Source organism: Petromyzon marinus, unplaced genomic scaffold (genome assembly GCF_048934315.1).
Source record: "Petromyzon marinus isolate PM22_M1 ecotype Great Lakes invasive population unplaced genomic scaffold, UKy_Petmar_22M1.pri1.0 PM_G_Scaffold_27, whole genome shotgun sequence".
Lineage (NCBI taxonomy): Eukaryota > Metazoa > Chordata > Hyperoartia > Petromyzontiformes > Petromyzontidae > Petromyzon > Petromyzon marinus.
In genome coordinates, this window is record NW_027422839.1 from 2,369,335 (window position 1) to 2,380,855 (window position 11,521).

Genomic DNA, 11,521 nt, shown 5'->3' on the forward strand with positions numbered 1-11,521 from the left:
CACTCACCCCCTCACCAATCCCCTCACTCACTCACCCCCTCACCAACCCCCTCACTCACCCCCTCACCAACCCCCTCAGTCACCCCCTCACTCACTCACCCCCTCACTCACCCCCTCACCAATCCCCTCACTCACTCACCCCCTCACCAACCCCCTCACTCACCCCCTCACCAACCCCCTCACTCACCCCCTCACCAACCCCCTCAGTCACCCCCTCACTCATCCCCTCACTCACCCCCTCACCAACCCCCTCACTCACCCCCTCACCAACCCCCTCAGTCACCCCCTCACTCACCCCCTCACCCCCTCACTCACCCCCTCACCCCCCCACCCACCCACTCACCGTCGTGGTGTGTTTATACACTAAACAATGTCCTCGTGTGGAGTGAGTGCAGGAGGTCCGACGTTTCGTGCCGCTAACACGGACAGGCGACTGCGCGCGGCTGTGATCACGTGACGCATTCGCAGGGCGGAAGAGTCTTCCGGAAGATGTCCCGCGCCACTGCTTGAGACGGGCCGGAAGATTCTTCCGGAAGATGTCGCTCACCACGCGTGAGACGGCCGGAAGAGTCTTCCGGAAGATGTTCCGCGCCACGCTTGAGACGGCCGGCAGAGTCTTCCGGAAGATGTCCCGCGCCACGCTTGAGACTGGCCGGAAGAGTCTTCCGGAAGATGTCCCGCGCCACGCGTGAAACGGCCGGAAGAGTCTTCCGGAAGATGTCCCGCGCCACGCTTGAGACTGGCCGGAAGAGTCTTCCGGAAGATGTCCCGCGCCACGCTTGAGACTGGCCGGAAGAGTCTTCCGGAAGATGTCCCGCGCCACGCTTGAGACGGCCGGAAGAGTCTTCCGGAAGATGTCCCGCGCCATGCTTAAGACGGCCGGAAGAGTCTTCCGGAAGATGTCCCGCGAGTCTTGAAGGGCACGTGACACGTGAGACAATCAACCCGCTGGGATGTGTAACAGCAACGATAACAACAACAGCAGAAACAACAACAGCAGCAGTAGAGGCGCCGTTCCACGTGTGCACACCCAAGGACAAAGACGCCTCGCTGGGGGTGAGTGTGGGGGCCGAGTGGGTCACCCACGTGGATAGAGCCTGGGGCGGGCCTAGAACTGGTCGGTGACTGTGTGTGTGGTGTGTGTGGTGTGATGTGTGTGGTGTGTGTGTGGTGTGTGGGTGTGTGTGTGGTGTGTGTGTGACTGTGTGTGTGGTGTGTGTGTGTGGTGTGTGTGTGGTGTGTGTGACTGTGTGTGGTGTGTGTGACTGTGTGTGGTGTGTGTGTGTGGTGTGTGTGTAGTGTGTGGTGTGTGTGTGGTGTGTCTGTGGTGTGTGTGTGATGTGTGTGTGGTGTGTGTGTGTGGTGTGTGTGTGGTGTGTGTGTGACTGTGTGTGTGGTGTGTGTGTGTGTGGTGTGTGTGTGTGTGGTCTGTGTGTGTGGTGTGTGTGTGGTGTGTGTGTGGTGTCTGTGAGTGTGTGGTGTCTGTGTGTGGTGTGTGTGTGGTGTGTGTGTGTGTGGTGTATGTGTGGGGTGTGTGTGTGACTGTGTGTGTGGTGTGTGTGACTGTGTGGTGTGTGTGTGGTGTCTGTGTGTGTGGTGTGTGTGGTGTGTGTGATGTGACTGTGTGTGTGGTGTGTGTGTGGTGTGTGTGTGTGATGTGTCTGTGGTGTGTGTGTGATGTGTGACTGTGTGTGTGGTGTGTGACTGTGTGTGGTGTGTGTGTGGTGTGTATGTGTGATGTGTCTGTGGTGTGTGTGTGATGTGTGTGACTGTGTGTGTGGTGTGTGACTGTGTGTGTGGTGTGTGTGACTGTGTGTGTGGCGTGTGACTGTGTGTGTGTGGTGTGTGTGATGTGTCTGTGGTGTGTGTGACTGTGTGTGGTGTGTGACTCTGTGTGGTGTGTGACTGTGTGTGGTGTGTGTGTGATGTGTGACTGTGTATGTGGTGTGTAACTGTGTGTGATGTTTCTGTGGTGTGTGTGGTGTGTGTGATGTGTCTGTGGTGTGTGTGACTGTGTGTGTGTGGTGTGTGACTGTGTGTGTGTGGTGTGTGACTGTGTGTGGTGTGTGTGTGGTGTGTGTCTGACTGTGTGTGGTGTGTGACTGTGTGTGGGTCTGCCCCGTGACCTCCTGCCAGCGGGCATTCGACACTTCACGTGGCCTCAGGGTGCACATAGCCTGGCACAAGCGTCGTGGTGACGTCACCGCCACTTAGTGGCGAATGGCGGTTGTTGTTGTTGTTGTGGTGTGTGACTGTGTGTGTGGTGTGTGTCTGCGTTTTATTGATGGTTTCGCTCGAATAGTTGGTCAACACAGCAGCTGATAATGCAAATGATAGTTATAATTCACATTTAATAATCCGTGGCTTAGCTGATGTGAGTGGAGTTTGTGTGATCTCCCCCTGTTCTACAGATGAGTGAGTGGAGTTTGTGTGATTCTCCCCCTGTTCTACAGAGTGAGTGAGTGGAGTTTGTGTGATCTCCCCCTGTTATACAGAGTGGAGTTTGTGTGATCTCCCCCTGTTCTACAGAGTGAGTGGAGTTTGTGTGATCTCCCCCTGTTCTACAGAGTGAGTGAGTGGAGTTTGTGTGATCTCCCCCTGTTCTACAGAGTGAGTGAGTGGAGTTTGTGTGATCTCCCCCTGTTCTACAGAGTGAGTGAGTGGAGTTTGTGTGATCTCCCCCTGTTCTACAGATGAGTGAGTGGAGTTTGTATGATCTCCCCCTGTTCTATAGATGAGTGAATGGAGTTTGTATGATCTCCCCCTGTTCTACAGATGAGTGAGTGGAGTTTGTATGATCCCCCCCTGTTCTACAGATGAGTGAATGGAGTTTGTATGATCTCCCCCTGCTCTACAGATGAGTGAGTGGAGTTTGTGTGATCTCCCCCTGTTCTACAGATGAGTGACTGGAGTTTGTGTGATCTCCCCCTGTTCTACAGAGTGAGTGAGTGGAGTTTGTGTGATCTCGCCCTGTTCTGCAGAGTGAGTGAGTGGAGTTTGTGTGATCTCCCCCTGTTCTACAGATGAGTGACTGGAGTTTGTGTGATCTCCCCCTGTTCTACAGAGTGAGTGAGTGGAGTTTGTGTGATCTCCCCCTGTTCTACAGAGTGAGTGGAGTTTGTGTGATCTCCCCCTGTTCTACAGATGAGTGAGTGGAGTTTGTGTGATCTCCCCCTGTTCTACAGATGAGTGAGTGGAGTTTGTGTGATCTCCCCCTGTTCTTCAGATGAGTGCGTGGAGTTTGTGTGATCTCCCCCTGTTCTACAGATGAGTGAGTGGAGTTTGTGTGATCTCCCCCTGTTCTGCAGATGAGTGACTGGAGTTTGTGTGATCTCCCCCTGTTCTACAGATGAGTGAGTGGAGATTGTGTGATCTCCCCCTGTTCTACAGATGAGTGGAGTTTGTGTGATCTCCCCCTGTCCTACAGATGAGTGAGTGGAGTTTGTGTGATCTCCCCCTATTCTACAGATGAGTGAGTGGAGTTTGTGTGATCTCCCCCTGTTCTACAGATGAGTGAGTGGAGTTTGTGTGATCTCCCCCTGTTCTACAGAGTGAGTGAATGGAGTTTGTATAATCTCCCCCTGTTCTACAGATTGAGTGAGTGGAGTTTGTATGATCTCAATCTGTTCTACAAAGTGAGTGAGTGAGTGGAGTTTGTGTGATCTCCCCCTGTCCTACAGATGAGTGAGTGGAGTTTGTGTGATCTCCCCCTGTTCTACAGATGAGTGACTGGAGTTTGTGTGATCTCCCCCTGTTCTACAGATGAGTGAGTGGAGTTTGTGTGATCTCCCCCTGTTCTACAGATGAGTGAGTGGAGTTTGTGTGATCTCCCCCTGGTCTACAGATGAGTGAGTGGAGTTTGTGTGATCTCCCCCTGTTCTACAGAGTGAGTGAGTGGAGTTTGTGTGATCTCCCCCTGTTCTACAGAGTGAGTGGAGTTTGTGTGATCTCCCCCTGTTCTACAGATGAGTGAGTGGAGTTTGTGTGATCTCCCCCTGTTCTACAGATGAGTGAGTGGAGTTTGTGTGATCTCCCCCTGTTCTTCAGATGAGTGCGTGGAGTTTGTGTGATCTCCCCCTGTTCTACAGATGAGTGAGTGGAGTTTGTGTGATCTCCCCCTGTTCTGCAGATGAGTGACTGGAGTTTGTGTGATCTCCCCCTGTTCTACAGATGAGTGAGTGGAGATTGTGTGATCTCCCCCTGTTCTACAGATGAGTGGAGTTTGTGTGATCTCCCCCTGTCCTACAGATGAGTGAGTGGAGTTTGTGTGATCTCCCCCTATTCTACAGATGAGTGAGTGGAGTTTGTGTGATCTCCCCCTGTTCTACAGATGAGTGAGTGGAGTTTGTGTGATCTCCCCCTGTTCTACAGAGTGAGTGAATGGAGTTTGTATAATCTCCCCCTGTTCTACAGATTGAGTGAGTGGAGTTTGTATGATCTCAATCTGTTCTACAAAGTGAGTGAGTGAGTGGAGTTTGTGTGATCTCCCCCTGTCCTACAGATGAGTGAGTGGAGTTTGTGTGATCTCCCCCTGTTCTACAGATGAGTGACTGGAGTTTGTGTGATCTCCCCCTGTTCTACAGATGAGTGAGTGGAGTTTGTGTGATCTCCCCCTGTTCTACAGATGAGTGAGTGGAGTTTGTGTGATCTCCCCCTGGTCTACAGATGAGTGAGTGGAGTTTGTGTGATCTCCCCCTGTTCTACAGAGTGAGTGAGTGGAGTTTGTGTGATCTCCCCCTGTTCTACAGAGTGAGTGGAGTTTGTGTGATCTCCCCCTGTTCTACAGATGAGTGAGTGGAGTTTGTGTGATCTCCCCCTGTTCTACAGATGAGTGAGTGGAGTTTGTGTGATCTCCCCCTGTTCTTCAGATGAGTGCGTGGAGTTTGTGTGATCTCCCCCTGTTCTACAGATGAGTGAGTGGAGTTTGTGTGATCTCCCCCTGTTCTGCAGATGAGTGACTGGAGTTTGTGTGATCTCCCCCTGTTCTACAGATGAGTGAGTGGAGATTGTGTGATCTCCCCCTGTTCTACAGATGAGTGGAGTTTGTGTGATCTCCCCCTGTCCTACAGATGAGTGAGTGGAGTTTGTGTGATCTCCCCCTATTCTACAGATGAGTGAGTGGAGTTTGTGTGATCTCCCCCTGTTCTACAGATGAGTGAGTGGAGTTTGTGTGATCTCCCCCTGTTCTACAGAGTGAGTGAATGGAGTTTGTATAATCTCCCCCTGTTCTACAGATTGAGTGAGTGGAGTTTGTATGATCTCAATCTGTTCTACAAAGTGAGTGAGTGAGTGGAGTTTGTGTGATCTCCCCCTGTCCTACAGATGAGTGAGTGGAGTTTGTGTGATCTCCCCCTGTTCTACAGATGAGTGAGTGGAGTTTGTGTGATCTCCCCCTGTTCTACAGATGAGTGAGTGGAGTTTGTGTGGACCATCTTCAGAGTCAGTGGAGGAGGCTCGTGAAGGACGCTGCTACTGGGCAGTTTGAGGCAGTCGCCCTCCTGCAACAACGGAGTGCAGAGGAGCGGCAGCAGGCTCAGTGAGTCGACCCGTGGCACCTGGGTCTGTCCCTTGACCTCCTGCCAGCACCAGGCGTTCGACACTTCACGTGACCTTCAAGTGCACTTATAGCCGTGACTTAGAGCTTTTGTGACTGCAGGAATTCATATTCTTTGGGTCTTACGGTAAGTCACTTATCTACGTGACTTTACCGAAAGATCCAAAGAATATGCACGTAGCCTGCCGCTTGTTGTTGTTGATGGTGCTGACGGAGGTGACGGTGTTGGAGGTGATGGCGTTGGTGACGCTGATGGCGTTGGTGACGGTGTTAGAGGTGATGCTGACGGCGGTGATGGTTGTGACGTTACAGGTTTGCTCCCCGCACGGCCACCGTCGCTCGGGAACGAGGAGAGCGACCGAAGAGCTCCGATGGAGCGGGAAGGGAGAGGAGAGCGAGGAGGGAAAAGAAGTCAGGGCAGAGAGGAGGAGCCTCAAATTACGGAAGAGCAAGAAGGGAGAGATGACGGACATCAAGACGCCCAGAGGGGAGAGCGTGCAGTGAGGTGGGCCGAGGGCAAGAGGGAGGAGCAGAGGCAGGACGCGGACAGGGCCAGGTGGGAGCGAGAGGGGGCCAGAAGGAAAGTCGCGGGAGGGGTGGGTGGAGAGAGACAGGTCGAAGGCAGAGCGAGAGACACAGAGAGGAGAGACAGAGAGAGGAGGGATAGAGAGGCGGGGGAGATGGGGGGGAGAGGCAGGGACGATGGGGGAGGGATGGGGCAAGGCCGGAGAGATCAGAGGGATATACACATAAAAATGCCATTGAGATTATAGATCGAGTCTTATCGGACTTGCCACGTGGGAGATGATGTGAGGGGTACGGAAGGAGGACAAATTTGTAAGGGGTAGATTCACAAAGAGACCCATAGATTAGCATCCTCATCTAGCCACTCACTTGTCCGCTCACCAACTCACCCGGCGACTCACCCACTGACTCATCCACCCATTCACTCATCCACCCACCCACTCACCCAACAACTTACCCACCCACCCACTCACCCAGACACTCAACCACCCATATATCATGTTGGGTATTTTATATCAAATGTTTATTGTTTTGGCCATTAAACGTCAGTGTCGTAGTGGTCGCCCAGCATGAGTTATAATCCTGGACAGCCGGCATCACAAACCCCTCCACCACCACCACCACCGATGTGTTCCTCGTGGAAACAAATCTGAAATTAATTTCGCATTCCTCAGGTCGTGCGAGATTAAATCAAACGGAAGGGCTTCACAGCCGAGGCAAGGTGAAAGGGGTTCACTGCCTCGCGACGCAGTATCGTCCGCTCGCTTTGCTCGTCAATACCGAAGAAACGACGCACGGCCGTGATCTTTTGGAAAGCGTCTGTGGTGTGATCGCAGTCAAAGCAGTCATAATGGGCAGTCGATCGTCAGGACGCACGTGTGGTGGTGGTGGGGTAAAGTGTGGGCACTCTCGCCTATTTCAACAAGCAGATGGATAGCTTGGAAGTGTAGGGCCCAGATGCCCCTCGAGAGGAGCTCACCGCAGCATCGTCTGTTGGAGGTCCGTCCCACCCGGGGGGCCGTAGCACAAGCGACACGTTGCATAGCTGCGCCTTTGCCTTTGTCTCACGACGCGTTGCAGATGAGCTGTGGCAACTGCGGTGGCTGTCGCACTCAAATTTGAACCCCGTGGGGCCGGAGTTACATTCGTCAGCGCCCCTGTCGCCCCCTGGTGGACGAACCGCGCCTGGCTGCCGTCCGTCCCGAGTTTTGAGGATCTTTCTGAGAGTGTTTGGGTCATTTTTCCTGAATCGTGCGAAATCCGAGCAATTCCGAAATTCCATTCTCGCGCGCGACGGCACCAGCGATGTGCTCAGCAGCTAAATGCCGACGCTGAGGCTTGCTGGTCTTCGCGAGAGGGCTTCAGGAGAGAGGTGGTTTAGTTTTGATATTTCTCCTGCGTTGAAGGGGCGCAGACCACAGCGGTTTACTGTGTGGTCCGTAGTTTAGAGTGCATGGCCACAATAACAAATACACGTCTTCATTTGGTTCCCCATTGAGCTGTGCTTAGGCCGTCTGAGCATAAGTGACGTCTGTGGATGAAAATCGTTTGCTGCACTTGATGATGAACACAAACACTGTTGTGATTTAGATACAGGATAATTTTGAATTTCTCATCTAAACTGCTGCGCGAGGTTTGCGACGCTTTAGGTGCTAAGATAATTAAAACGTCGCCGTACCACCCCCAGACAGATGGGATGGTGGAGCGCCTGAATAGAACTCTGACCTCCATGCTCTGTCAGGCGATTGACGCGGCGCAAACGGACTGGGATTTGCATGTTCCGAGTGTACTAGCTGCATATAGGATGGCCCCTCATACTTCCACGGGATTTTCACCATTTTTTCTCATGTATGGGAGGCAGAATGTACCCCCTGTAGATGCCCAATTGGGTTTGCCACTGGCTAAGGGGAAATCCAAGTTGCCCAGAGCATGTGAAAATTACCCCGCAATGCATTTCCACGGCTCGGGAGGCGGCAAAATTTAACGCCGCCAAAGACGGGCGAAACAATGAACGTATTCTAGATTTGAAGCTTTCGTGACTGCAAGGATCCATACTCTTTGGTTCTATTCGGTAAAGTCACCATGTAGGTAAAAATACATGACTTTACCGAATAGAACCAAAGAGTAATGAACGTATTGCGGGGAAACGGGATCACGTGCTAGCATGGCCCATCGGTGACGGAGCATGGTTACGTTGCCTGCGGGTGCCGGTTGGTTACGTCCCCTAAGCTGCATCAGCCCCCCGGCAAGAGCCCGTGGAAGTGGCCGAGGTTAAGCGGCCGCAGTTTGCGCGTTTCCGGCTGGGCCTTCGCCGTTGGTTCGTCCGTCCGTCTCGGCCGAAGCCGTTTGTCCTGCCACGGATTGCCTCTTCCCCTGTCTCCGAAAATTGGTCCGCCAGCGTCCAGTGCGTCCGGCGAGCCGGGGATGGCGTGTGCGTTCAGACGGCGTGCGTCGGAAGGATCGCGCCGTGCCGCCCGTCGCATCGAAGCCTCGCCGGGACCGAGGGAGGTGGCTGCTGCCGCCGAGCCTGCTGCACCCGTGCCTCCTGCTGCACCCGTGCCTCCTGCTGCACCCGTGCCTCCTGCGTTGCACCCCGTGTGTCTCCGGCCGTTCTCGTGGCACGCGCACCGCCCGAGCAGGGGCGGAAGACCCGTCCCCCGTCAACGGAACTCGGCGTCGCGAACTCGGTCCAAACGCTTGCGATTCTGTTGATTCCTGATTCTGGGTATTTGCTCGGGAATGGCGGAGAGGTTGTGGTTGTTGTTGTTGTTCAGTTCTGGCCGAGGTTAACTCGGTCCAAATGCTTGCGATTCCGTTGATTCCATATTCTGGGTATTGGTCGGGGAATGGCGGAGAGGTTGTGGTTGTTGTTGTTGTTGTTCAGTTCTGGTCGAGGTTAACTCGGTCCAAATGCTTGCGATTCCGTTGATTCCATATTCTGGGTATTGGTCGGGAATGGCGGAGAGGTTGTGGTTGTTGTTCAGTTCTGTTCTGTTCGTTTTCCTAAGTCTTGTTCCCTTTCGTAAATGTTCCCTTCGCTCCTTGTTCCCTCGTCTTTAGGTGTTGTTCCTGCGGATTGTTCTGCCTTTTTAAGGAAAATAACTGGAGTCCTGCTTTTATAGATATTGTTGTTGTTGTTATCCTGCACATGGGCGCACTTACCTGTTATTTGAGTATTAGCCAGGAAAATTTCGATTTAAACCTTTCGTGACTGTAAGGATTCATCTTCTTTGGTTCTTTCAGTAAAGTCACCGCGTAGAATGAGAATAAAATAATAAAATAAAACAATAAAATTCTCACGACGTTTCGGCCACAACGCAGGTGGCCTTCTTCAGAGCTTCATTATTGAAGCTCCGTCATTTATTGTAGCTCTGTCGTCCCGACAGGTTTGTTCCTTTCACCTGAAGAAGGCCACTTGTGTTGTGGCCGAAACGTCGTGAGAATTTTATTGTTTTATTGTATTATTTTATTCTCATTCTACGTGGTGACTTTACCGAAAGAACCAAACAAGATATTAGCCAGGAAGGCTACATGTTTTTTTATTACGGGGGGGGGTGGGGGGGGGTGATGTAATGACATGATGACACCTGTTGGTTAGAAAACGGAAGCACGGGTACAGGCACCGCTAAAGCAACATCCAATCCGAAAGGGAGAGGTATCTAGGCCAAGGGTAAATGGGCGGGGCTCGCCGGGAACCCTCTGGAAGGTTCCGCGATAGGGCGTGGCCAGAGGCGGAGCCTAGCCGCACCTTGCGGCGACAGAAGCGGTGGGCGGAGGAGGACTCGGGGCTCGCGCGTGGAGCCTTGGGTCCCGGGCTGCGTCGCCGCTCGCCGTCGTCTCTCTCCGTCGTGCGGCCGCGCGCGGAAGATCTCCTGCGGGGGTTCCGTCGCCGCCCTTCCCGGCACGCCGCCGGCCAGCGGCGAAGCCGAGAGCGGACGGGTGGAACGGCGCCGCGTGACCGACCGTGCGTGTGGCCGGCGGAGACGCCGCGCTCAGAATGAGAAGATGAGGTTGGCCCGCGCTGTGCCGCGTGTGAATAAAAGAAGCACCCCCTCATTGCGTACGTACGTTGAACTTCTTACGCGCCGTACGTAGCCAACCGTGCTCATCGGAGGTGCTGGGGAAGGACGACAAACTGAACACACAAAGTCGTCAATCCTGATTTGAAGCTTTCGTGACTGCAGGGATCCACGCTCTTTGGTTCTTCCGGTAAAGTGACTGTGAAGACGGTCGCTTGTTGCTGCGATCGGAACGTCGTGATCTATTTTTTTTTTGTTTTTTTTACCGAAAGAACCAAAGGGTACGATAGGTAGTTCCGTAGTCAAATCTTCATTCAAAAGCGCATAGCTCCAGCGACTTAATGAATGTCAGAAGGAAGAGCGTTCCAGACGGCTGCTGGAGCGCATCTGAAAGCGCGCCACGCAGTGGCCGTCAAATCTTGACTTGAAGTCAAGATTGACGGCCGCTCTTTGGGTCTTTCGGTAAAGTCATCACGTGGGTAGGTAGAAAATAAAATAAATTAAATCACGTGACGTTTCGTTAGCAACACGACAAGCGTCCGTCATCAGGTGGGACAGCCACAGCAAGAGACAATTGCTGAAGTGGGCAAAAGGGTTGCCGTGACAAGAGGCTACGTAGGTAAGAGAGGGGGGAGAAGCCAGGGAGGAGAGATAGAGTGAGGGGGGAGGAGCTACTCAACTGACATCCCTACGAGAGAGAGAGGCTCTACCTTGGTAAACAACAACCACCAAAACGACCACCACCACTACAACGATGAGAATTTCTCACCTCGGATTTCAATGCAAGAGCGCAGGTGGCAGCAGGTAGTATGACATAGTATGACGTCACTTCCCCCCGGCTCTCCCACTGAATAAATTATGTTAATGAGGCCGGCCCATATGTGGAGGGATGGGGGCGTGGGCGCTGAACCCGTCGCAATAAACTCGCGACGGCTTTAACGAACACATTATGTTAATGAGCCACCAGTCACTGGGCGTAGCTTTGCCCAAATAAGGATTGCCACTGGAACGATATCGGCGGTGACCCAAGCGGAGGTGACGTCACGCTCAAGAGCGTGGTGGACGGGGGAGGGTTGAATACCTTGGTGACATGACGTCTATTGTTTTTATATATCCTCGTGTTCAACAGAGTTAATAGACTTTACTTCAAACACAAATTTGACACTGTCACACACTGCCATGAGTAAACAGGTGGTGGTGTGACCAGAACCATGCCTGGCCACCTTCATCTGCTCAGCATTAATTCTTCCTCACTCCACCAAGTAATGAATTGAGGATCAATCAACATAGCCGAGGCTATCCGTGTCTCTGTCTCTCTCTCCCCGTGGTGAAGGTGTTCCCCTCCACACATTCAGAGTCAACAGCGGCACGCGCTTAGCGTCTTTGACCGATAGATACATTGACACACGTATTGTTTGTTCTT

General features: G+C 52.9%; 1 long non-coding RNA gene across 2 annotated transcripts; it reads left to right on the forward strand.

Annotated features, from left to right (window-relative positions):
* Positions 1–903: 903 nt before the first annotated feature.
* Positions 904–10,135, forward strand: LOC142913944 (uncharacterized). 2 transcript variants are annotated; one of them, XR_012934989.1, is made up of 4 exons: positions 904–1,056; positions 5,405–5,536; positions 5,867–6,059; positions 8,478–10,135. It is a non-coding gene; the product is annotated as an uncharacterized LOC142913944 (long non-coding RNA). The 2 variants fall into 2 exon arrangements; XR_012934988.1 differs by lacking the exon at positions 8,478–10,135 and having other exon boundaries at positions 905–1,056; positions 5,867–6,221.
* The last annotated feature ends 1,386 nt before the right edge of the window (positions 10,136–11,521 follow it).